The sequence below is a fragment of the Notamacropus eugenii genome, chromosome 4 (assembly GCF_028372415.1).
Source record: "Notamacropus eugenii isolate mMacEug1 chromosome 4, mMacEug1.pri_v2, whole genome shotgun sequence".
In the NCBI taxonomy this organism is placed as follows: domain Eukaryota; kingdom Metazoa; phylum Chordata; class Mammalia; order Diprotodontia; family Macropodidae; genus Notamacropus; species Notamacropus eugenii.
In genome coordinates, this window is record NC_092875.1 from 412163120 (window position 1) to 412188651 (window position 25532).

General features: G+C 36.4%; 1 long non-coding RNA gene across 1 annotated transcript in view; it reads right to left on the reverse strand.

Moving 5' to 3' along the window:
- Positions 1–682: 682 nt before the first annotated feature.
- LOC140498597 (uncharacterized) overlaps positions 683–25532 on the reverse strand; it is a 50076-nt gene continuing 25226 nt past the window's right edge. Inside the window, exon 5 of the long non-coding RNA XR_011965140.1 lies at positions 683–1102. This is a non-coding gene — a long non-coding RNA (uncharacterized lncRNA). The remainder of the gene's footprint in view (positions 1103–25532) is intronic.

A 25532-nucleotide genomic window follows, 5' to 3' on the forward strand; every position in this document is an offset into this window, starting at 1 on the left:
AACTCATACGTATGGGCTTCCTGGTTTCTGTGGCTTGCTATCCATGATATCATGGTATCTCTCAAAACAAAATGTATACAAAGTAAATGCTAAACTTAGTACTACTTTAAGATGTGAACCTCACCTTTATTTCTAAATTCAGTACTTCAAAAGAGTTGTGACTTCTTTTGTGTGAGTACTCCCTCTGTACTTTAATACATGGTCTTCTCTTAACTTGGCGTGGTCAAAACTATTCATCCTCCAATCACCTAGCTTCTGCTAATGACCACCCCTGAATTAGATGATGGTCTTCCTTGAATGCCAAACCATTATCCATCACCAGGCTCTTGCTCAAAGACTTCTTAGGTGAGTAACATTGGCCATTCTCTGCTACAGTCCTACTCCATTGCTTTAGCCATGGTTTTGAAGTGACCCTATTTGAAAATTTGTCCCAAGAGAGTACAAACAACAACTTATCCCCCTAAACCAGGAAGAAAATATTGACCCACACCGCATTTTAGACAATTGATAGGATTAAAGGAGACAATGAATATGGTACATAACTGTAAACCATAAAGCTTTTATAAAAACCCTAAAGTATGCTATAGATGTATTATGGTGTTACTAATATTCTTATTGTGATAATATCAGACTTCATCTTTAGTTCTTTATTTTCCTAATACTGTCAGAAATGACAAACATGGAAAGAATATCTATTTATTCTTCAGTACTACAGACTAATCTTTGATTTACACAAAGAAAAGGGAGTATGGAATAAAACAAATTCAGTGATGATAAGTAGCTCCCGTGGGTTATGTAATGGAGTTCTCCCCCACAAACACACTTTAGAACAGATGCAGATATCCTCTGAAGGCTTCTTCTGAATGCCACAATGAAAACTAGAGGGGCAGTCTCTGCTCCTCAGAGTCTCCTTCCTGCTGATCTTGAGGTATGAGGATGATTTTTGGATCTCTGCAGCCTGGATCCATAAGAGCATGATGTCCTGGGGAAACCTTGGACTGGGATGAGGCTCACTCCTGTTTATATGTTCTTCCCTTTGATAGAGTGCCTTTGGGGAACTCAAAAGGCAGCTGGCATCTCTTATCTTCCTTCTTGGGCTAAACTGAGAAGTTTAGTATTGGTTAGCAGAGCAGTTACAGTGGTAACAACAGCAGAGGTAGAGGGAAAGAGGCAGAGAGACAGAGACAGAGGCAGAGAGACAGAAACAGAGATAGAGACAGAGAGAGAAACAGAAACAGAGACAGACAGAGACAGAGTGTGACAGACAGAGACACACACACAGAGACAGACAAAGAGACAGAGAGAGACAGAGACAGAGACAGAGAGAGACAGAGACAGAGACAGAGAGACAGAGACAGAAACAGACAGAGACAGACAGAGACAGAGTGTCACAGACAGAGACACACACACAGAGACAGACAAAGAGACAGAGAGAGACACAGAGACAGAGACAGAGAGACAGAAAGAAACAGAGAGACGGAGATAGACAGAAAGAAACAGAGAGACGGAGATAGAGAGTGACAGAGGGAGTTACGCACAGAGAGACAGAGATGAGAGAGAGAGAGAAAGAGAGAGAGAGAGAGAGAGAGAGAGAGAGAGAGAGAGAGAGAGAGAGAGAGAGAGAGAGAGAGAAAGAGATTGTTGGGAAGAAATGAGCATACTTATTAATGGTTGAGCTCTAGTTAGGGGACAAAGAAAAGTTAGGTAAGGAGCAGAACCATTGCAAAAATATCAACAAAATTTGAATCCTAGCTCCTCAACTAATTTCATTCATTCTATAATTCTATGTTACTTAGAATTCTCATTTCTGCATGTGGGAACAAGACTGCTTGTTACACACTAGATTCACATTTGTATTCTAACTCCACTCCCCCCGCTTTTTTACAGCTTTCTCACCTCCATGCTTGGGAGAACCCCTCAGACTAGAGTCAAAACTAGAAGTGGAACTTAGGAATTTGAGTTAGAGTTGAGTAGAACTGAAGCACAGGGAGTCTGGTTTGCCTACTAGAGACAGGTAACCTCAGAGCAATGAACCCAGGGCAAACTGCAAAGGCAGATCAAGAACAAGAATTGGTAAAGGCTACCAGGCATGTGATCTTGCCCTAAGTATCTAATTGCTCAGTTCAAAGTATAACAAGAAACAAGAAAACCATCAAGAGCTTTTACCATCATCTATGAAATAACACCCCACCCCCAAAATAAGGGAAGAATGGGAATCTGTAGGATGTGCCAGCATAACTTATCAGTTGGAAATTTCATTTCTAGGCTAAAAGCAACCTATTAGTGAGCATATATGTCAATGATAAAGAAGAAGACACCAAAAGTTATCTTACTGCTTTTACATGCCAGAGAGTCATTAGAATTTTTATGTCACACACACACATACAAATATACATATATGTTTATATATGTATGTATATGTGTATATATCTACATACACACACTTATGAAATTGGGAAGTCTCTCTGGGCAAAGAAACCAACCTTTATAAAGAGAAACAAAGGTAGGGTCTATAGTCCACCCAGTCTGAGACTCCAAGATTCAAAATTCACAATTATTTATAGGTCTCTTGAATCATGTATGGTGCAACAAAGTCTTCTAGAAACTGATTCATGCAAGATTGCATTTTGCCAGTCACTATGTCCTAACTGTACTTTCCATGATGTCTCAATTAGTCCTTTATAGGACTTCTTTATCACTTTAATATAAAGATTAATATCTAGATATCATTATTGTGTTCATACTTAAGACACACTTTATAATGATTTAGCTACACTTGTCAGGTTAGTTAGCACAGGCATTTCTCTGGGACTACATTATAGTTTGGTTCCACATAGGTGGAATTTTTGTTGTTGCTGTTTTGGCTTTTTACCTTTCACTATGCTCTTACTATAAACCACACAGTGATTTCTTATCCTAATGATTGTAGCTGATGAAACATGAGCAAGGCGTGTGTCTGTGTGTGTTTGAAAAAGATTGATAAAAAATCACATATGTGTATATAAACACTTAGACTATTAAAATATAAGACTTGGAAGGGCTCTTAAAAGGTTCATTCATTCATTCACAAGCATTGGGAATAACTAAATATTGGTTTGTATTCTCAGATAATTCTTTGGCAGCTATATGGCAGCTGAGCTGTCATCATAGATGCTGTTACCAGATGACAATGGACACCCTCCCCGTGACAGTGTGTCTTATACTCTGTTTGCAGAATGCTTTGAACTGGTTCATTTTTTTCTTAGTCCAACCCTTATTGCAACTGGAAGTACAATAGATTACCCTAAACACATGATTGATCAAACTCTGCATGCTTCCCCAAGAACTCATTTTACTTTTGAGAGAGTTTTCCTGTATATTAAGTTAATAGATAAGCTTTACGTAACATAGGCTTTTCCTTACATTGAGATAAAGCATGCCTTTCTTCATCTCCAAGACACAGCACAAGAAGCAGTGATGTATACTCTTGTGAACGGAGGCAGGTAGGCAGCACAGTGAATAAACCACTGGACTTGGAGTTAAGTTCTAAATTTAAATTTGGTCGCAGATACTCACTAGCTGTGCAATGTTAGGAAAATCATTTTACCTCTCTATGTCTCAGGATTTTTCATCTGTAAATTGGGGATAATAATAAATAGATAATAGATAATAATCCTATCTTTCAAGGTGGTTGTGATGTTAGATATAATATTTGTAAAGTACTTTTCAAACCTTAGAAATACTATGTAAATGCTATCAATTATTATGGGAAAGAGCTTATTTTATTTAAGTTCAGAATTAAATAAATTCAATTTTAAAAATAATGTTTGATGACAATATGGATCATTATAATCATGACATCACACTTCAGCTAGTAAGAGACAATGCTACATGGCTTCAGGTGTTGCCTCTGGAGGAATATTGGCTTTGTGACCATGGGCAAGTCACTTAACCTTTTGGCACCCCCTAGTCAATTTTCCTGAGGCAGCTGGGTAGCTCAGTGGATAGAGCCAAAGGCTTGGAGTTGGAAAGACTTGAGGTCAAAATTGGTCTCAGACACTTACCAGATTCATATCTGGGCAACTCATTTAACCTCTCTTTGCCTTAATCCATCCAAGAAGGAAATGGCAAACCTCTAGAGTATCCTTACCAAGAAAACCCCATGAACACTATGCTCCATGGGACAACTGAAAAACAGTAATAAGTCAATTGTCTTAAGACTTTAACTCTCTAAGACTGATTATCATTTTATTTTATTTTATTCTGAACTTAAGAAATAAAACAAGCATTTCTAATAACAGAATAGGAAAAAAGATTATTTTACATGAAATCAATTGTGTACAACTTGTTATTGCTTTTAAATATATAACAATATTATCATGTAACTTTCTTTTGTTCTTTCCTCCTCCCATATCACCCTATAGATGGCTACCATTGGACATACACACATATGTGAGTGTGTGTATGTGTATGTGTATCTGTGTGTATGTGTGTATGTATGTGTGTGTATATACTTCTATTTATCAGTTCTTTCTCTGGATGCAGATAGCATCTTCCTTCATAAATCTTTTGTAGTTAGTTTGGGTATTTAAAATAGTCAAAACTAGTCATTCAAAATTTTTCTTAAAACAATATTCTTATGACTGTATTCAATGTTCTCTTGATCCTACTCATTTGAAGACCTCAGAGTAAATTCAATAAAAAAAATCAAGGTATTATTGCTTCCCCAGAAATTAAAACATGACAAAAATCACAGAAGGAGAAGGGATTGAATTCTGCTTGGTAAGGGGACTACCCAAATCATATGTCCAGCAAGTATCAGAACGAGTACGATTTTGGAGACTTAAATTTGAATGAGTCAGGTTAGTCTTTGTTGGGGTTTTTTGGCTGTATTTTTGAACGTTTTAATTTATTTGTATTATTCACTAAGTGGTATGAATTACCTATAATAACTTCATTCTTTGGGGAATTTCAAATGCAATACCATTTTCCTTTTTCTTCATCCAGACACTTTCTTTTATGTCCTTTTCTCCTAAACATTTTCTTTAAATTTACTGACTAGGTAGAATATAATAAACTGGCCAGTGTTTTATGATTAAAATCAAAGCAGTAAAAATGCAAAACATAAATATTTATCCAATAAACTAAGGTTAATTAAATTCATTTTTAAAACAAAAATATATTTTTCTCCTTCTCATCCCCCTTTCTTATTGGGAAGAATAAAAAGGAAAAAAAAACTGGCAACAAATATTCATAGTCAAGCAAAAACAAATTCCCACTTTGGTCATGTCTAAAACATATATGCCTCATTCTGTACCATAAGTCCATCAGCTCTCTGTCAAGAGTTGGATAACAAGTCAACAAACATGTATTCAATACCTACTACATACAAGATAATGTGCTAAGTTTTGAGTATATAACAAAGTTAAAAATGATATGGTTGTAGATCTCAAAGAGTTTATAATCCAGTTGGAATATAATAGTAATTATCATTATTATATCTAGCATTTATGTATTGCCTGCTTACAATATTTGTTTTATAATATTGTCTTACAAATATTATAAGATACGCATACTATGGAGTGAAACTAGGGCCAGTCACTAAAGCATTTTGAATGAGGGCTTACTGTGTATGAGAAATTTAAAAATACAAAGACTTGATAGTTTCTCCTACACATTTCAACTTTTTTCATTTGAAGGCAAATGCCGCTCTCTTCAAATGAGTGATCCTGTGGTAATTTAGTGTCTGTATTAGGAAGGAGAAGAGGAAACTCAAGCATGATGTGTAGGTATTCAAAGGAGATTTACTAAAGGATATTCTTAAACCTGGCTGAAAATGAGAATACTATCCTCCAAATATGTGCCCAGACTGGAATGATGGGATAACAACTCTGCAGATTATGGTATAAAAGAAGCTTCAAAGATGGCTTCCCAGGATTCTTTTTTGTATAAGTTCTATCTCTGACATGTGCTAGAGATGCTGTCTTTGGGAAGGATGGAATGTTCTAGGAAAATGAATAGTAAAACAAGGTATTATTCAAGATCTATACTTTGAGATTTTTGAACACAATAACTGATCGACAGGAATGAATGGGACTGTAGTGTTCCCTGATAAACTCAGATTTGGCTCACTTGTCAAAAAGATGCTAAATTCATTTTCACCTATTTGCAGAAGGGGTACAAGAGTCATCAATTCCCTCTTAATTTCGAAACCTTAAGGAAAAGCCTTGATCACCCTTCTCTTGTACAACTAGATTGCACAGTGAATAAAGTGCTGGGGTTAGAATCAGGAAGACTTGAGTTCAAAGCCAGCCTCAGATACTTACTAATTGTATGACCCTGGGCAAATCACCTCACCCCTGTCTGCCTCAGTTTTATCAACTATAAAATGGAGATAATAATAGAACCTACCTCCCGGAGCTGTGAGGCTCAAACAAGAAAATATAAAGCACTTAGCACAGTGTCTGGCACCTAGTGAGCACCTAACAAGTGCTGTATGTTGTAACTGTTGTTGTTTGGGATGATTCTTCTGTCAGTCTTCCAGGCATAAACTGACACGATGCTATGTACAATGAGGCTGTCTGGAAACAAGTGACTGTATTATTTATGGAATTATTATTAAGCAAAGATGGGAAAACTCTTTTTTTAAAAATTGGTTCTAAGTGTGAAAACAAGGAACAATGAACACTTCCCAGATAGATATCAATTATCTGGTAAAGTGCCCCAAAAGAACGCTTTGGGGTAATTCTTTCAAATGAGGAATTAAAGACTCCACAGAACTACTGGAATTCTCCCACCGCCCCATTACACATATAAAATATTAGCTCAGCTTCCATAGGGGAGCGAGAACAAACTTCTCATCTACACATATTCTAATAAGGAATTATATATTTACGTAGTTATATAAGTGCATTTATGCATGCATATTCTACAGCAAATAATACACATCTACTTACTTTTTTCAGAGTTAGGAAGGATAACACTGGCAATTATAGGAGCCCAAGAAGCAAAACTATATCCTTATACACGTAACAAGAGTATAACAGTGACTAAAGAGAACAGACATTATGGAAAACATTGAAGATAATAAATGTTTTGTTGGCCCAGCTGAAAAATCAGAATATGAAAATTAGATCCAATGGAAGACAGAGACACGAGGGCTTGTGGTCCCTAACATATCTATATCTATACCATCTATATCTATATTTATGTCATCTATCTATATCTATCTACCTATTTATCTACATACATACACACATACATATATATATACATATACACACATATGCATGAATACATGGTATGTATGTGTGCATGCATGTGTGTGTATATATATGTATATGTGTGTGTTTGTGTGTATACTACCAGGGAAATTAAGATAAACAAAACTATTTGCAGTAGTCCAAGGCAGTATACAGTACCATATAAATGGGAAGCTGGGGAGGATTCAAAGGAGGACATCGTGATATGAAGAGGTTTTAGCTCACGCTATATGGAGATAGAGTGAAGGAATTGAAATTGTTTAATCTGGAGTGGAGATAACTAAGGGGAGACAGTATTGCTACCTTTATGTATTTGAAATTTGACCATTGTGCTTTCTTGTATGTTTTTCTACACGCTAACTAAAAAAGAACAGGTAGAAGTCACAAAGAGGCAAATTTAGAGGACAAAAAATTGTCATAAAAGATTTCCTCAGGATTAGAGCTATTCAGAAGAGGCCTTGGTTACCTTGGGGAATAGTGTCTTCCTCCTCATTGTAAGTTTTTGGGCAAAAGTTAGATGGTCATTTGTCAAGTATGTTACAGAAAGAATTCTTGGTTAGGTGAGGGTTTATTTTCTGAAGTTTCTTCCAAATCTGAAATTCTATGATATCATAATACATTTCCATTTGGAAGACTTCACAAAGAAGGCAGCATCTGATCTGGAAGTGAAGGATGTATCCATTGGGATAGTCAGCATTAGAGGCAAAGAAAGTGACGTGAGAAAAGTCATAGACTCAGGAAAGTTTCATGTGTGTTCAGGGAGCAGGCATATGCCAGGATATCTGTAGCAAACAGTTCTTCTTAGGGTAGATATATTTGGAAACATAGGTTGGGGATGGAACACAGAGTACGGTAAATGTTAATCTAAAGGGTTCAGTTTTTTCTTGTGGTCAATAAGGCAACTCTGTGGTGCAATGGATAGAGAATTGGGCTGGGAACCAAGAAGACTCCTCTTCCTAAGTTCAAATCTGACCTCAGACATTTACTAGCTGTGTGACCCTGGGGAAGTCACTTAACCCTGTTTGCCTCAATTTCCTCATCTACAAAAATGAGCTGGAGAAGGAAATGGCAAACCACTCTAGTATCTTTGCCAAGAAACCCAAAGCGGGTCACAGGGAGTTGGACATGACTGAACAACAACAAAACTTATAGTCAATGGAGATTTTTGAACAGGGGAATTACATATATACCATTTATTCTGATATTACTGAAGAGGAAGGTGAGTTCCAGAAAGGTGAAGGGACCTGTCCAAGATCAAACACCTAGAAATTTGCAGAAATGACACCAGAATAGAGTATCTGACTTCAAGTCATGATTAAAATGGCAGTGGATTTCAGGATGGATCAAAGGTCAGACAAGAAGTAGAGACTACTCAGGAAGTTTTCCCAATCAAATACATAAGTCGCAAGTTTCACTGCTGGCATAATGTTTTGGGGAGGAGACACTGATGGTATGCATGGGTGGAGAAGATGGGGACAGGTTTCAGAGGAACTCAGCTGGACTATGACCAAAGATGAAGAAGTCACTATTTGTAGCTTTCTATTTTAATTAATTGTTCTTAGTAAATTGGTGTTAAATTGTTTTTTTTTTTTTCTAGCTGTAGAAGTTATGTAAGTGTTGTCAGACCACTCTAATTTGAATACCTGGAGACAAATCTCTATTTATGATGCCCAAGTTATTGAAGTTGCGTGGGCATGGAAAAAATATTAGCCTCAGTCAGGGCGATCACAGTGGTGATAGAAAGTAAAGAATGATTACAATGTATTATAAAGGAAAAAATAATCAATAGGGTTTTCTGACTTCACATTGAGAATCAATTATACTTATACAAAGACAGTTATGCTGATATGTTAGATAAAAGTAATTTTAGCTTGAATTATCTTATTATGAAATCTATACTTCAGTTGGCAACGTAGACCATTACTTGCTATTTTAAGCTTTTTTAATCCACACAATGACATTTTTTCTTAGTCAACGGAAACAAATTTTGTGATGAAAATATCTTGGTACTCTATCGAAAGTCTATGGGACTTCTGAAAAAATCCAAAAGAGTATTGCCAAAATTTGGTTTGTCTAGTGAACATTGACTTCTTCCTATAAGACTATAAATTACCTGCATTAGCAAAACAAGAACTGATTATAAAATTGTGTAGATAAATAATATAGTCACGATGGGCTAAATGGATTAACACTTAAATTGTATCATAATCAATGGATGAGAATAGTCATTTCCTCACCCCTCCTCCATCCCCTAAGGAACTATAATATAAATTATATACATATATTATACATTAATACTACATACAGAGCAGAAAAATAATGGGCAATTTGTTTATGTAAGGACCCTTAATATCACAAAGGAACTAGTAGAAGGCTTTATAAGATTCTCAAGGATATACATAGGTCACAAGTCTGTCATGACCTTTATATCTCCCATAGCACCTTTCATAGTGCTGTATATGTAGCAAATATTTAACAATTACTTGTTGAATTAATTCAATAAATATTTATTAAGCACTTACTATGTGCTTAACAAATATGGATATGTATACAAAAACTGTGGTAGAGATTCACCGGCAAAAAACAAACAGTTCTGAGCCTCCAGGAGCTCATAATAGATACAAGATATATGGAGATAAATAAATATTAAGCATATGCAGAGTAATTCACTTTCAGGCCATGACCATGCCATTCTGCTTTTTCACCTCTTGCCATTTTCCAGCTCCTCTGATTATGTGATCTTGCCCTATAAGAATATTAGATCCTTGAGGATGAAACTGTTGTGTTTGCAAGTATTTGTATCCCTTAGGCTTAGCATAGATATTGGCGCATTATAAGCACTTAATAAAGAGTTCATCTATTTGTCAGATTTCAGAGAGGTGAGAACAAACACCTCGAGTGGAGTGTGTAAATGTATTGTGTGTGATTTGATGCTGGAACTCAATGTTCAAGTGATATAGGGATTTTTCGAGGCAGAGATGAAGAGAGAGTGTGTTCCATACCCATACAGAAGCAGAGAGTGGGAGATGGAAGACTGTACCTTGGAAACAGAGCTAGCAGGTCAGTTTGACTGGGAAGAATGTGACATAATGTGTAAGAGTATGAAATTACTGGAAAAGAAGTTGGGAGATCGTTTTAATGGAAGGTTGAAATTAGTATTTTCTCCTTGAAGCACTGATGTTTTTAAGGAGGAAAGTGATGTGGTAAGCTCTGCTTTTTTACCAATATCCATTTGGCAGCTGTGTGGAGTATATATGTGAAGGACCACATGCAGAGAGATTTCAATAATTTTGATCGTCATAAAGCACCTTCCTTAGCTATTTCTCATTGACATTGCCTAAGTAGCAAAAGCAAAACGTAATGCAGAGTGATGGTTTGGTGAATTGTTGCAGTGTAGACTTTCATTCTTTTTAGGTCATGGTAATGATTCTCATCTACTCATGTGGCCAAGTTCATTGGAGTCCTGGTTAAGCACTCCATTTTCTTTAACTCTGGTGAAATTATCTTGTCCTGACTCTCAGGTGATTTTTGGTATTCTTGAAAAAATCTAGTTAACACCTTGTCAAAATTTGATTTTGAGGAAACTTTGAAAAAAAGATGAAGGATTTATATTGTTGCAAAAATTCTAAGTTTCCCAACATGAAAAATATCACATAAATATAATCAACATCACATATAATATTTGCAGGTTTTGGGGTGTGGTATGCTGCCTTGGAAGCTTGTGATATGGGTGGAAGAAGTACTGAACTCCACAGTTCAGGAAGTGAAGGAAGTAGGTGAGGAATGGTACAAAGTAAAAAAATACTAGTCCTAGAGTCAGAGGTCCAGGGTCCAAATCCCTTCTATGACACTTAATGGCCTCTATGACTTTGGACAAGTCACAGTCTCCTTGACCTCAATTTCAACATGTGTGAAATGAGGAACTTGTAGTAAATGGCCTCTTCATTGATCCCTTCTAACTCAAAAGCTATGATTATGTGTCTGCCACTAAATTTCAAGGTGGTCATTTAAACTCATTGGGCCTCTTTCTTCTATAAATGAAAAAAAAAAGAAATTGATGGAAATGATCTGTTAGGTCTCATCTAGCTCTCTAATAGGATGAGATTTTGGGAAATACATACTATTCTTTCATATTATTCAGAAACTTGAACACAATGTTTTGAGAATCTACTAAATTAGGGGCAGCTAGGAGGAACAGTGGATAGAATTCCTGGCCTACACTTAGGAAGCTTCCTTTTCCTGAGCTCAAATCTGGTCTCAGACACTTACTAGTTGTGTGACTCTGGGAAAGTTATTTAACCCTATTTGTCTCAGTTCCTCATTTATAAAATTATCTAGAGCAGGAAATGGCAAACCACTATGGTATTTTTTCCAAGAAAACCACAAAATGGGGTCATGGAAACTCAGACATGACTGAAAATGGTTGAACAACAAAGTTTACTGAATTTGGCCATTTATTTAAGAGAAAAGATTGAATAATAAAGCATTATGGATTTAAAGAACCCTGCACATTTAAAACAAAAACTAAATAAAAGAATAGCTGAAAGACCAAAATGTACTAAGTAGGATCTCTAAAACTTTATAAGTCCATGTCTAGAGATGCAGATAAATTAATATAATAAAGACAGGACTCAGATATTGACTTGAATATGCACCTGCACCTAATATGACCATTCATTCAATCCACGGAACTTTATTAAGGGCCTGCTTTGTATAATGCCCCATGTGAGATGCTGAGGAAGCTGCATAAATAAATTAAACAAAGCCCATGTTCTCAAGGAGTGTATGATTTCAGCTTAAGCAAAAAACCATAGACCATTTTAGTGAATATGCCAGAATTCTGAGTGCCTGAATTGTATGTTATCCTATGGTTAAACATTCCTGAACACTCCACATTTTTCCAGGTGGTCTTATCTCTGAATATTTCTGGAAGAATGTTTCTGTATGAAATATTAGAGACAAAAAGAAATAGGCCTCAGAGAAAAATCATCGCTACCGGGATCAAACTGAAGTCAGCATTCCGAATTGACTTTTCCTCTTCCCCACTTTTCCATTATCCATTACTCAAAGCACTAGAATGTATTTTACAGTGCTGTTACCAATTTGCCACCTATCCCTCAGCACTCCCCACCCCATCCCACCACATCCCTCAACAAAAACCCTAATACCTAATTTGGGCACCCTGTGCACTTTCTAGTGCCTCAGTCATGTAAAAATGAGTTTGGACAATTTCCCAGATGATGCTTCTGCATTTTAGAGGCTGAGGTCGATGAATATGCTGGCTAGGATGACATATTGTAGTCACAGCAGGTAGTGGATGTGTTTTCTTTCTCTCTTTCCTCTCTTCCCCTACCCTTCTCATTCTCTATAAATCAATTACTGGTTGACTCCTGTTGAGCATCTCACTTTAAAGATTAATCTAGAAACTTGCACAGATTTTGGTTCTGTAATGTATAAGGTTGAACAGTGAGGACAGTCACATTTATTCAAAAGGGATGGCTTTTTTACTTTCTTTCTGGGAAACATTTGTAGGCTAATGTCCCCAGAAAGCTAGTTTCTGGATAGTGATATATCTACTAAATGGAAATGAGCTATTTTAGTACAGTGTTCATAAAGATGATTGAACCAGCTTTCAAATAATGGATAAGTTAAAGAGAAAATTTCTTTTCTATACCTTAATTCTCAACTATTTTATACTCCATTTTCTCCCAACAAAAGTAAATGGCACCTCCTTTCCTATATCAACAAAAGAACACAATTTTTAAAAGTCATCTCATGGAACCAATATCTATTCATAGTATACAACGTGCTGAACTTGGAAGTCAGGGAGAGTAGGGATTACATCCTGCTTCAGGCACTGGCTAGCTGCATAACTCTGTGAAAAGTAAACTCCCTGTGTCTCCATTTTCTCTTCTGAAAAAGGAGCAGTATTGGATTTGATGGCATCTGAGGTCCTTCCTACTTAAATGTATGATACATTTATTAAGTGCTTATAATATGTCAGGCATGGTGCATGGGAACACAAAGGAAAAATATGAATCAATCATTACCCTCAAGGGTCTTACATTCTGGTGTGTGATTAATGTCCTATTATGTACTGCAGTTATTTAGATGAGATTATATATGTGATGGACAAATAAAATAGACTTTTGTCTGCCAAGTTTATCTCCATTCAGAGATTTCCTCTGTTGAATGGACAAGGTAATGAACTTTTTGGCCATAGTTGTAGGATGATTGTCTACAAGCCTACAGGATAATGAATTCTGGGCCAGAACAAATTATGAGGACTGAATTATAAAGGCCTTGCCAGCTGGGTCTGTGAATGGATTCACACAGCAAAGGAATTCTAGTTCCTTAAAGTATTGCAGTCAGTTATTTGTGTACATGCTCTACCCATGAATCCATGAACCCTGTCTTACTTGAACTTTGTCTCTCTCCCAGTACCTAATATACCATAGTGCATACAGTAAGTGCTTAGTATATATTTCATTAAAAATTAAACTAAATATAGACAATACAGAAGGAAGGAACCTTCAAGGTCATCTATTCCATTTCCCTCAATTTATGGATGAAGGAAAGTGAAAGCCTGAGAAATTAAGTGAGCCACTCAGTGTCACACAGACAGTGGGGGGCAGAGCCAGAACTAGTGCTGGCATGTCTTTTTGATCCACAGGCCAGTCTGTCTCCACCACATTGCTTCTCTTCTCTCACACACACAGAGCTCAGTATTTGTCCTGCTTTTGCCCTATTTTCCTCCTTTGCTGTCACAAGTCAAATGATCCCTTGCTGGTTTGTCTTTTGATCTCTTTACCCATCAATCCTCATATCTCTCTCATTATTTCTTCTTATCTTTCCCAACAATGGAAGCAAATCAAAGCAGGTTGTCCTGAGGGCCAGAATCTTCCCTATGTGGTGAGTGGGTGGTATTATAGAAACCTTCCATAAGCCAGCTTATAAGACTAGATCAGTGTTGGTCATCCTTAGACCAAAGCAGCACAAGTAAGAAAATATTCAGCCTTTATTTTTTTAGTCTTAGAAATATTATTCTGGACATCTTTATAATCTTCCCAAATAGAGATCAAAAGAAAATGAGTGTAGAATTGTGATTTTATGTCTCAAATCAAGGATAAATAGGCTAAAATAAGGAGGAAAAAATATGGAGCTTATCATTATTATATTTTTAAAAATTAAATTAAAAATATCTTTCAAAATCTTTCAATATATACATATATGTGTGTATATATGGAGAGAGAGAGTCTCAAGAATTAGTTTGCTTTGAATTAATTTGAGTTATCTTTATAGTTTATTCCCCCATTTAATTTATTCTGCTTCATACTTTTTTCACAATGATTAAGCATTATTTCTATGAAAGTAAAACATGTATTTAATTCACTAATTTTTATTTTATTCAAAAATACTTAATATAACACTTTCATAAATGATAGAAATATTTAGTAAATTAATATTTTTTAGGTGGAGAGTATGGTATAGTATGAGAAACTTGGGAACTTGGAGTCTGTATACTTGGATTCTGGTCTTTGCTTCAGCTCTTAACTAGCTGTGTCCCTTTAGGAAAAATTTTTTCATCTTTCTGAGCCTCAGTTTGTTCATCTATTAAACTGAGTTAATGATATTTCTACTACCTACCTTATATTGACATTGTGTAGATCAAATGAGAAAATGCTTTAAAGGCACATTATAACTATAAAGGGCTATACAAAATGCTATATATCTATAGATAGACAGAAAGGTGAGATACAGTCCAGTCAGAGGTGAGGAAATGGACCTGTAGTGGTGTTCCTTTATACTTTTCCAAGTAGTCACCATCCTTCAAAAGTACTTCTCAGATCCTTCCTCTTAAATGAGTCTTGTCCTGTTTATTCAACTTCTTAATGATCTTCCCTTCTCTGATTTCTTACAGCACTAGGTCTATACCATCCAATTTAGCTTTTAATTTGGTAGTAGTAGTAGTAGTAGTAGTAGTAGTAGTAGTAGTAGTAGTAGTAGCAGTAGTAATAGCAGCAGCAGCAGCAATAAGAAGAGGAGGAAGAGGCCATTTGCTCCAAAGTATGTTATCTCACTTTAGCTTTCCAACAACCTATGAAGTATCATCTTCATTTTATAGATGGGGAAACTGAGGCTCAGAGGAGTTACAAAAGTAACTTTTTATTAACTTGTGCAAATTGCAAAGCTATGGTCATGAAGATAAGAAAGTGACAGAAGGAGGATCTTTAATCCAGATTTCCCAGACTCCAAAGCTAGCAGATGACTCATTCCTCCATGCTGCCTTTCATATCTATTAGCTAATTTAGACATGTTGCTCCCCTGACTAGTTTGTAAGTTCTATGAGAGCAGAGTCTATGCCTTAGTGATAACATTTTTACACTTTTCTTGTAGCCCAGTCCCAGGTACAAAACAGGTAAACATAAATGGATATTAAAGCATTCATTTTAATCAATTTGAGACTATACAACAATAAATAACCTTTTTCACATAACACAAAGGAAAGTGTACATCATTGCTGACCTAGATGATCTTTGCACACACTGGGGGCTCCATTTGCATAATCTGATTTTTATCCAAGTACCTTTTTCCTACTGGAAACATTGTCCTGGGTGTAATGATGTTATAATCTTATGAGGTTAAGAAGGACCTTTAAAGGTTATCTGCCGTAACATTGTATCTGCATGTGGGTTCAGCTTAAACCATTTGCCCTCATTATCTATCCAAATACACAGTTTTTATATAGTTAAATATTTTAAGTAATTCCAAATAGAGCAAGAAATTGGTTAAAGTACTTTAATAGAAAAGTTAGTATGTAAAGGAAGCTGGTGTTTTATGATTCTTTCCTGAATTATAGAAATTAAAGATGGAAAGGGTCTATTAGGTCATCCAACCCATTCCCTTAAGAGTGTGGAATTGCTCCCTAAAGGATACTCACTAGGGCTTTTTGAAGGGGAAACATTAAAACTCCAACTGCATTTGAGATAGTAAATTTGTAATTTACGCATAATGATGGCTTCTCTCCTCACGCATCAATACTACTGTATATTTTAACGTCTGGCAAAAGCATTAATAAAGTGATTAGTACAAGTCAGGAAGAAAATTTATTAGTGGATTTCCTGATAAAATAAAGAGCTCATTAGGCAATTAGTTTAGGTGGAAATGAATGTCTAATTCCTGTTCTTTGTCACACCTCTATGCTCAGCCCCTTGCAACTGGGGATGGAAAAAAAGAAAAACAAAAAAATGTGCGTTTGAGTAAAATTGCAATTGATCACATATGGTCTTCTTTCCATAGTCCTTCTTAAAGAATTTCTAGTCATTTTCTTTATTCAAACTTCTTGTTCCTTGTCCTTTGTATTTACAAACTCGATTCTTTTCTGAATTGTTTAGAATGATAGTATTAAAATTATTATTTTGGAAAAAATTTTTAAATCTCTTTTAGTATTAAGTAACCTTGTCATTCACAGCATTCTTCTTGAGGGGAATAAGGAGACCAGTAGATCAAGAATTAGCCTCTTTTTGAAGGACAGGCTTTACTCAAATGAGATAGTGAAATCAAGTGAGATAATATTCGTGAAGCACTTAGCATAGTGCCTACCACATAGTGGGTGCTGTGTAAATACTATTCCCTTCCATCCCCTTCTCTCCTTACAGATAGAGTAGGTAGTGACCTATAAGGTATAATGTGAGTGTCTTACAAAGGATCTTTCCTCTTGGAATTTCAAATTCTATCTATACCTATCTACCACTTCATTTGAAAATGTCAGCATCTGAAAATTCTCTATTCTAGTTTTATTCCTATATACTTCTTCTTGTAAAGTGCAAATGCCCTTTATAAATCCTACATGATTGTCTACTTCTGTGTGAGTTGGTTCATAATACTAGATTCCTCTGCAGCAATTGGCTGAGATATGAACTACAACAAAGAAAAAAAATATTGTGCCTTAGAGGGAGGAAAGGAAAAGAGCTGTGATTTTAGAATACAGAACATACTAAAACTGCTCAGAAGTGTGTCACATGAGTGGTCAACCTACTCCTACCAATGTCGTCTTTATTTATCATGCTTATTTTTCAGCATCTCATGGTTAGCGTGAGTCTGACAATAACTAGCCTATTGTTAGCTGTCGGAAGTTGAGAGGCCCTATTGGATATCATGCTGTCCTTTGGCAGACGTAAATTGAAATTATCTCTTTCTAACTCCCTTACGCTAAACTGTGGTCTCATTTCATGGAGGTGGCAGAGAAGATGCTTTGCACAAGGCTCACCTCTAATTTTCTACTCACAGTTTGGAACATGGAAGGTAATCATGAAGCACCCAGAAAGCAGGCAGCATGAAGCTCTTTCCTTGTATAGATTCCCAAGATCTTTGACCTTCTGTGTAATTCTTTACTTAGATATTATAACAATATTATAAGCAAATCAGATAATATAGGTAAAATAGGTTACAAACCTGAAAGCATTATAAAAAAAATAACAGTAACCTCCCCAAGACTCAGTTTCTTCATCTGCAAAATGAGGTTTGGGATGATATGATATGGCAGCTTAAGATTTAGAACTGGAAAGGACTTTGGAGATCAAAATCTAATGCTTTCTTGATGATGAAACAGTAGGACAGAGAACATAAATTCATAGATTTAGAGATGGAAGAGATTTCAGAAACCATGTATTCTTCCTTTTACAGAAGAGGAGCTAAAACCCAGAGAGGTGTTTACTTGCATGGGAAAATATAGCTAGTAAGTGTCTGAAGTAAGACTTGAACCTAGGTCTTCCTAACTTCATGTCCAGTACCTTATTCACTATGGCATTTGCTTCTGCTGAAAAGTATAAATTGACTTGCCCAGGGTCACATGGATAATAAGAATGAAATATGTTCCCGTGACTGCAAATCCAATGATCTTTCCATTATCCAAAGTGATGTCTAAGTTTAACTCCTCTCACTAACAAATATGATTCAATGAAGCTTTCACAAATGAACTGAAGTTTTAGTGATTTCAGTAAATACTTTTCAGAAATGCTAGAATTTTGGAAAACTTGAAAATAACTAGGATGTTATCAGAAATCAGAATCAGAAATCAGGAGACATGAGTTCCTGTTTAAATTTTTCCAATAATTAACTGTAAGATTTTGAGCATGTCACCTCCTTTCTTTGGGCCCCAGTTTCTGCTCCGCAAAAGGAGGCTATTAATTAAATAACACTTCACATTTATAAACTATTTGAAGTTTACAAAACATTGTCAACAGTGAGTAAGATCTGTTATAAGTCTATAGTTCTTTAATTCAGAAACTAGTTGAAAATAGCTTTTCCTCAAATTATATTAAAAATTATTGAGTGCAATATGTCAATTTTAGTTTTTGTGAAACTTTAGAAGAATAACCATTAAACAAAAGGAATATGCTATAGTACATTGTAATTTTTTTTCTGAAGAATACATATATTTCCCAGTTAGGAACAGAGATTTTGAGTCGGAAGGCACTTTTTAGCCCCTACAGCCCAGGCCCCTGACTTTATAAAGAAACTTGGGGGCAGGGAACCTTTAATAATTTGTCCAAGGTCACCATCCTCCTAAGTAATGGAGGCAGATCTGAAGTCAAATTCTCTAACTAAACGCAGTCTTCTTTCGATAATACTACAAGTTACTTGTCAGTTTTGCTTGTTGTGGATACCAAATCTATTTTAAACACGTGACTTTTTTTTTTACTTACCAGAGTACTTATGAGTATAATGATTTTTGTATTTCAAAACTATGTTTAACATAAAGAAAGGCAAAAGAAAACACTTCTTATCCTGGCAAAAGGAAGAATATATTTTTTTTTAAATCACAGGAAGAATCACACTAGAAAATGTTAGTGACTTACTTGGAATAATAAAAATAGTCACTAAGTCAACTTAGAGAATTCTTCTTAAATTCATCCAAAATTCTAAATTATATAAACTTGCATTTAAAAGATTCATCACCACTTCAAATGTGATTAATTTATGAGTTTTGCTGTGTTTAGAGTTGGAATGACTATAACATTCCTCTGTTAGGTCTTGACTACTATTTTCAAGAGTTCTGCACTGTAAGATTTAAGAGCATTTTCCTACCTACCACAGAGAAGGGAAGATTGGCAGTACTTGTAAAAAAAAAAAGGCAAAGAAAAGCAAGGAAGTGAGAGAATTCAGGTATGTGACAGACTAAATGGCACAAGTCATCTCGGGCCAAGCTCTTGACAAGAGTTACTCCCAAGATTCTTTAGAGTAAGATTTTGGAAATAAAATCTTAACAGCTATAGGATGCGTGACCTGTAGTTCTCTTGTCTTTCTTTTAAATGGGAAAATCACTTCATTTGTATGTTTATTCAGGCTAACAATACATTTCTCGCTCATTTGACATTTGTACAAATCCTTTTGGCTATGCATAGACTCTTTTGTAGTACTGAATTAAGAAATAGTGAAGTTAAATCAAAAGACCATGTGTAGCTATCTAAGTAATTCAGGTACATAACCAGATCTTTTAATGTTGCAGAGCAGTGTCATGGCATCTTTGTGGAGGTCCTGAAATAATGCTGTGACCTCAAACACTAAATTAGGAATGAAGGAAGGGAAGGAAGGAATGTAAAAAAAAAAAGAAAGAAGGAAAGAAAAAAGGAAGAAAGGGAAGGAGGGAGAGAGAGAAGAAAAGGGGAGAAGAGGGAAAGAAGGGAGGAGGTGTGGAAGGAGGGAGGAAGGAAAGGGAAGAGGAAAGAAGAAAGGAAGGAAAGGAAAGAAAGAGATGTAGGGAGGGAGGGAGAGAAAGAGGAATGGAGGTAGGGAAAGGGAAAAGAAGTGCTGTAACTTCGCCAACAAATTCCATCCTATAAAAAGCCCTTTACTCTAATTGTGAAGTTCTGGTACCATATTTTTTACTAATGAACAACTAGATTTTCTGAGTTATTTTTGCCAGGTTGCCTAAACATGGCTGCATATCCATATTAATTAGGTTCACATGACCAAGAATTGATTCATCATTGTCAATTAGCAAGTGATCAATGATCTTCCTTTAGAAAGAGTGGATCATATTAAGAAGATGTGTACCTTGAAAACACACTATGGCTTACTATGGCTAATTTGAAGAGCAGTCCTAGAGACTTTTGATATTCCAGGATTCATCATAACCACTTTGAAAAAGTAGAGGTGGTTACCATGATTGTCTAGCCTTAGTTTTACATATATTTGGAAGAGTTCACCATTATTTCAAAGATTAAATATGGAGAAGGGGGTTCAAATGATTATATTTTTGCCATAGGAATCATATCTTTACATCCTCTTGTCCATTTACAAATAAGAAAGGTTGTGACTTGCTAGTTGAGAATATTAAAAATGACACCTTTATTCCTGCTTCCCTGCCTCATCATGGAAAGGAGACAACATTGAGTTCCCGAAGGCCATGCCAATGGAACATAAGCACTGACAGGTGTTACAAAGCTGGAGAAGCTTCAGGTATGGGCCTAGCAAAGGACTCTGGGTCTTTGTTGTCTCAGCCTGGTTAAACATAGAGAAATTCATTACTATAAGACTGGTCCTCAGGTGTTTTGTTTTGTTTTTTTTTCATTCACTTAAATTCACAAGAACTAGCCACCAATGCATGAAAATTTAAATTTAATATTTTAATTTAAAATGTAATAATTTAATATAGGTAGATCATGGATGTATTGAAGTGAGTGTTATACCTTCTTTTGATATTTAAAACTAAAGCACTTAAGGCTATTTTCTGTTGAATGAGGCAATTTCAAATTATTCCTTTAGAGAGTATGTGTTATCAATTTGTTTAGATAATCAATTTATGAAGCTGTCTCAGAAAATAAGCATTTCCTCCCTCCAAGTGATTATTATTAGAACTTTGTTATTTATTTTCAAAGAGTTTCATAATAAATTTATCACTTGCAAGAATGTTTCCTAAAAGATGGATATTCATCATTAGTAATGTATAGACTATCCAGTGTCAGACATTAAACAGAGGCTACCTTGAAATAGCCTGAGTACCTGTGACTTAGCTGTATGAAGAGTTAACTATAGGATATGCATATTAAATGTCTCTCTTCATGCAGTTAATAATTTCTTACACTGAGCATTATTATATAATTAAAAGACTACTTGTAATCACTGCTGGGCTTCAAAAGAATTACAAGGATAAGAAGCTATTAGTTTTGGTCAACTGAAGTTGGGTTTCAATGGGTTAAATGGGATCATTGCTCCTGGGGCTGTTCATATCCCCAGACTTCACAGCCCTGGCAGAGGCTGGCTCTGTAATAAGTCTCACATTACATGTGGATTAGATTTGTAGAAATCCTGTAACTCAATAGGTACCTGCCTATTCTCTCCTGGCGTCAGCCTGCCTGCACTGCTTTGCTCTGTAGACATACCTGGCATTCCACCCATGCCTCCTCACTTACTAAGTGGACTGGAGCCTGCCTACCAAAACATTGGGGTATTGTTGTGGAGGAGAAACCCCCTTGACAGACAAGCGAAGTGTGAAGTTAGCCTTGCAATGCCTTATTACCTTTCTATGAAGTCGACATGCATCTCTTTTTAACTTCCTTTTATGCTACTGTACGTGGGAAAGCAGATATTCCCAGGTATGTATTAGTAGGCTGAAGGTACTCTGCAAGTGAGATGACAAAATCTCTGCTGTGCCTTTGCATCCCCTTATCCATGAGCACCACCAAGCCTGCCTCCCCTCATCCTCCCAGCTTCTCCTCCTCCAGACTACCTTGGCAAGTCATGTTTAGACTCACGGCGCTAGAAAACAGAACCAAACACAACAACAACAAATCCACATTTGGCATCGAATCCCCAAATGTTCAATGGGCTGATTTCTGGGAGCTGTGCCAGGTACTATAAGCGCTGCTATTTTAACACATATCTCTTCATTCCCAGCACAAATCATTCATTAAATAATTAGCATGCTACCTTGTTAAGACTCTTAAAAACTAAGGTAAGATATTCATTCAGGAAAGCACATCAGCTTGTTTAGCATCTTTTTCTAATTAAGCATTAATCCCTCCCAGGAAGAATGAGTCATTCAAGCAAGTGAACTTTCAAAGATAAGGGATTTCTCTTTTGTAAACTGCAATTAACAGCTCTTAACAGCAAGGAGGCCCCAAGATTTTTTTTTTTCTACTGAGCAGTTAAAATAATTCTGATTATTTCTGCTTCCTCATTATTCTGCTAACTCTTCCAGAGAAAGGAAGACTTCATGACAACTGCAAAGACTTTTTAAGGCATTCTTCTTAGATTCTATCCCCATCATCCCTGGAGCATCCACTGATGGCAGAGTTTGCAGTTTGGTAAACAGCTCTGGTCTGAGAGGGGGAAGTTACTTATACACTGCATGGCAGCTTGGGATCAGTTAGGCTTTTGCAGGTGCAAAATACAACTTGGCATTCCAGCTGGCACATATGCCATAATTATACCTATAATTTTCAAAGTACAGCATAGCAATTTGTAATATATGCAAATAGGAATCTTGGGAAATGTTTTTAGAACTACTCCCTCCCCCCACCTCCAAAGATTTGGAAATCTAAATCACATCCTAATTTTACAACCTCATGGATCTATAATCAAGACAAGGAAGTATTTCCTCTTTGATGCAGCTACTGACATCACTAAAACCCCCAAACCGGAGAAATCATGGGTAGCAATATTCTAGCCTGGCACTGGAGAAGTTGTTTCTTTTAAGAGGAGAGAAAACAAGCCTCCTATGGCACTTAAATTTTGTAGTTTCATCTTCTTTCAGTGGATGCACCTGTCATTCTGAAGGAACAGCAGTGAAAGTGAAAAATGTGGCTGTTCAAACCACAAGTCATCTCCTGCACAGCACCCACCTAACTCATTCACCCACAAGTCATCTCCTGCACAGCACCCACCTAACTCATTCACCCACAAGTCATCTCCTGCACAGCACCCACCCTGTCATTCAAAAAGCAACATCTGGGAAATACAGTCTGCCTGTCATAGATGGCACAGTTTCTTCAACTAATTAGGGAAGAAAGAGAGAGTGTGGTCACATGACTATAGTACTTCGGACTAACTGCTATCTTCATTACAGAATTACAGAGCTGCAGGTGTAATTCAAGAAGGAAGGGTTCCAATAACCTGCAAGGTGTTTTGTTTTGTTTTTTTACCCTTTAAAGATGCCCTAGAAAAGATATATTAAAAAGTCAACTGATAAACTTGGAAGCGTTTAACACTAGGGGGCTTTAAAAAGCATGGATTGAGGTCCTGATTGATCTCAGGTGATGAGGGCAGAAGTTTATTTTTTTGCTTCAGCTTTCCTAAGGGGCAGTCAACCAGTCAAGTATTTATTGAGCACCTGCTCTGAACTGAGTACTGTCTTTCATACTGGGGGAAGGGTGGTGTTGGGGGAATGGGAGGATCTGCAGAAGGATAGGAAAGCTTTCAATTTTAAGGTGGAAACAGTACAAAGAAATAACCCCACAATCACAAAGACCTAATATTAAAAAAAGTTGAAATCAGCTATATTTCAGTGCTTTGTCCATGTCAGGGCTCCCTTTACGAAAGTATAATATAAACACTCCAGGTCTTAGAAGATTGCCTTCATAATTTGCTATGACTCCGCTTCCCCCTCCAACTACTTGCCTGCACACACACACACGCACACACACACACACACACACACACACACACACACACACACACACACACACACACACGTTGGAGGTCAACTTCTGTCGAATAGCATTTCCAGGTTGGTCCAAAGATGACAGATGGTCCACTGCCGAACTGTCTTTGTAAGGCTTGTTCAAGCTTGAGTCCCATTGGCATAGCCCTTGATAACTCTGGTTCTATCCATGTCATACTGAAGTACCAGAATGTGTCCTTTCATGGAAGGGTCTCAGATATGTGGAAGCATAAGTGATTCCAACATAAAGAACTCAGCAATAAATTAATCAAAAAGCCTTTATTAATCATCTACTATAAGTTAGTCACAGAGGATACAAAAGAAAATAAGCAATCCCCACTCTCTAGGATCTTAAATTATATTAGGGGAGACAACATGTACTTATACAATTATACATGGAATAAATATAAAGAGAATAAGTAAAGGTGGTGAGGGAGGACACAAATAGGAAATTTCAGGTAAGGCTTCATATAAAAGGGAGATCTTGAGCTGCATCTTGAAGGAAGAGGATTCTATGAGATGAAGGATGAGGAGGAAGAACATTCCTGGCATGGGGGAGGGACATCCAGTATGGAGAAATGGAGATGAAAAATGGAATGCCATGTGTAAGGAACACAAGGAAGGCCAGTTCATCTGGACCATAGAGTGTGGGAAAATGAATGATCTATATTAAGGTTGAAGATAGAACTTGGGGCCAGCTTGTAATGGCTTTAAAAGCCAAACAAAGGAGTTTGTATTTATTTGATACCAGAGATAATATCGAACCACTGTATTTTATTTAGTAAGTAGGGGAGGGACATGGTCAGATCTGCACTTATGGAAAGCTACCTTCTCAGATGTGTGGTATGGACTGGAGTGGTGAGGCAAAGAAATCCACTACGAAACTATTGTGATAAACAAGATGAAAGGTGATGAATTAAGATAGATGATAGTTGTGTGTTGAGAGGAGGATTGGATGTGATAAATGTTGTGGAGGTAAAAATGCAATATTTGGTAACTGACAGGATATGTAGTTTGAAAGAGAGTTAGGAGGCAAATAAAATGCTAAGATTACAAACCAGAGATACCAGAAGAATGGTGTTGCCTTCAACAGAAATAGCAGAGTTTGTTGAGGGGAGAAAATAATGAGTTCTAACTGGGACATGCTGAGTTTGAGTTGTCTCTGGGGACATTTACTTTCAAATATTCAGTTGATAGCTGGTGATACAAGATTGAAGATCAGATGGGAAAGGAGCAGGAGATATATATATACACATATACACATGTATATGTGTATATATACATATGTATGTATGTGTATATATACACATATACACATGTATATGTGTATATATACACACATCTATACATATGTGTATATGTATAGGTGTATGTGTGTGTATGTATGTATGTATGTATGTGTGTGTGTGTGTGTGTGTGTGTGTGTATCCCTTCCACAGTGCATGGATTAGGGACATGGTGCACCTCCCCTCCATGATCTGGAAAATTTGAATAAAAATTTTTGGCCCTCTCTTCATACCAGAAAAGAAGTCCAATTTTTTTCTCTCTCTTTTTAGGTGTTTACAGCATCTTATTGTAAAATTTTATTTAAGTATTTGCTCATAGGCTTTGTGTCATCTGCTGGA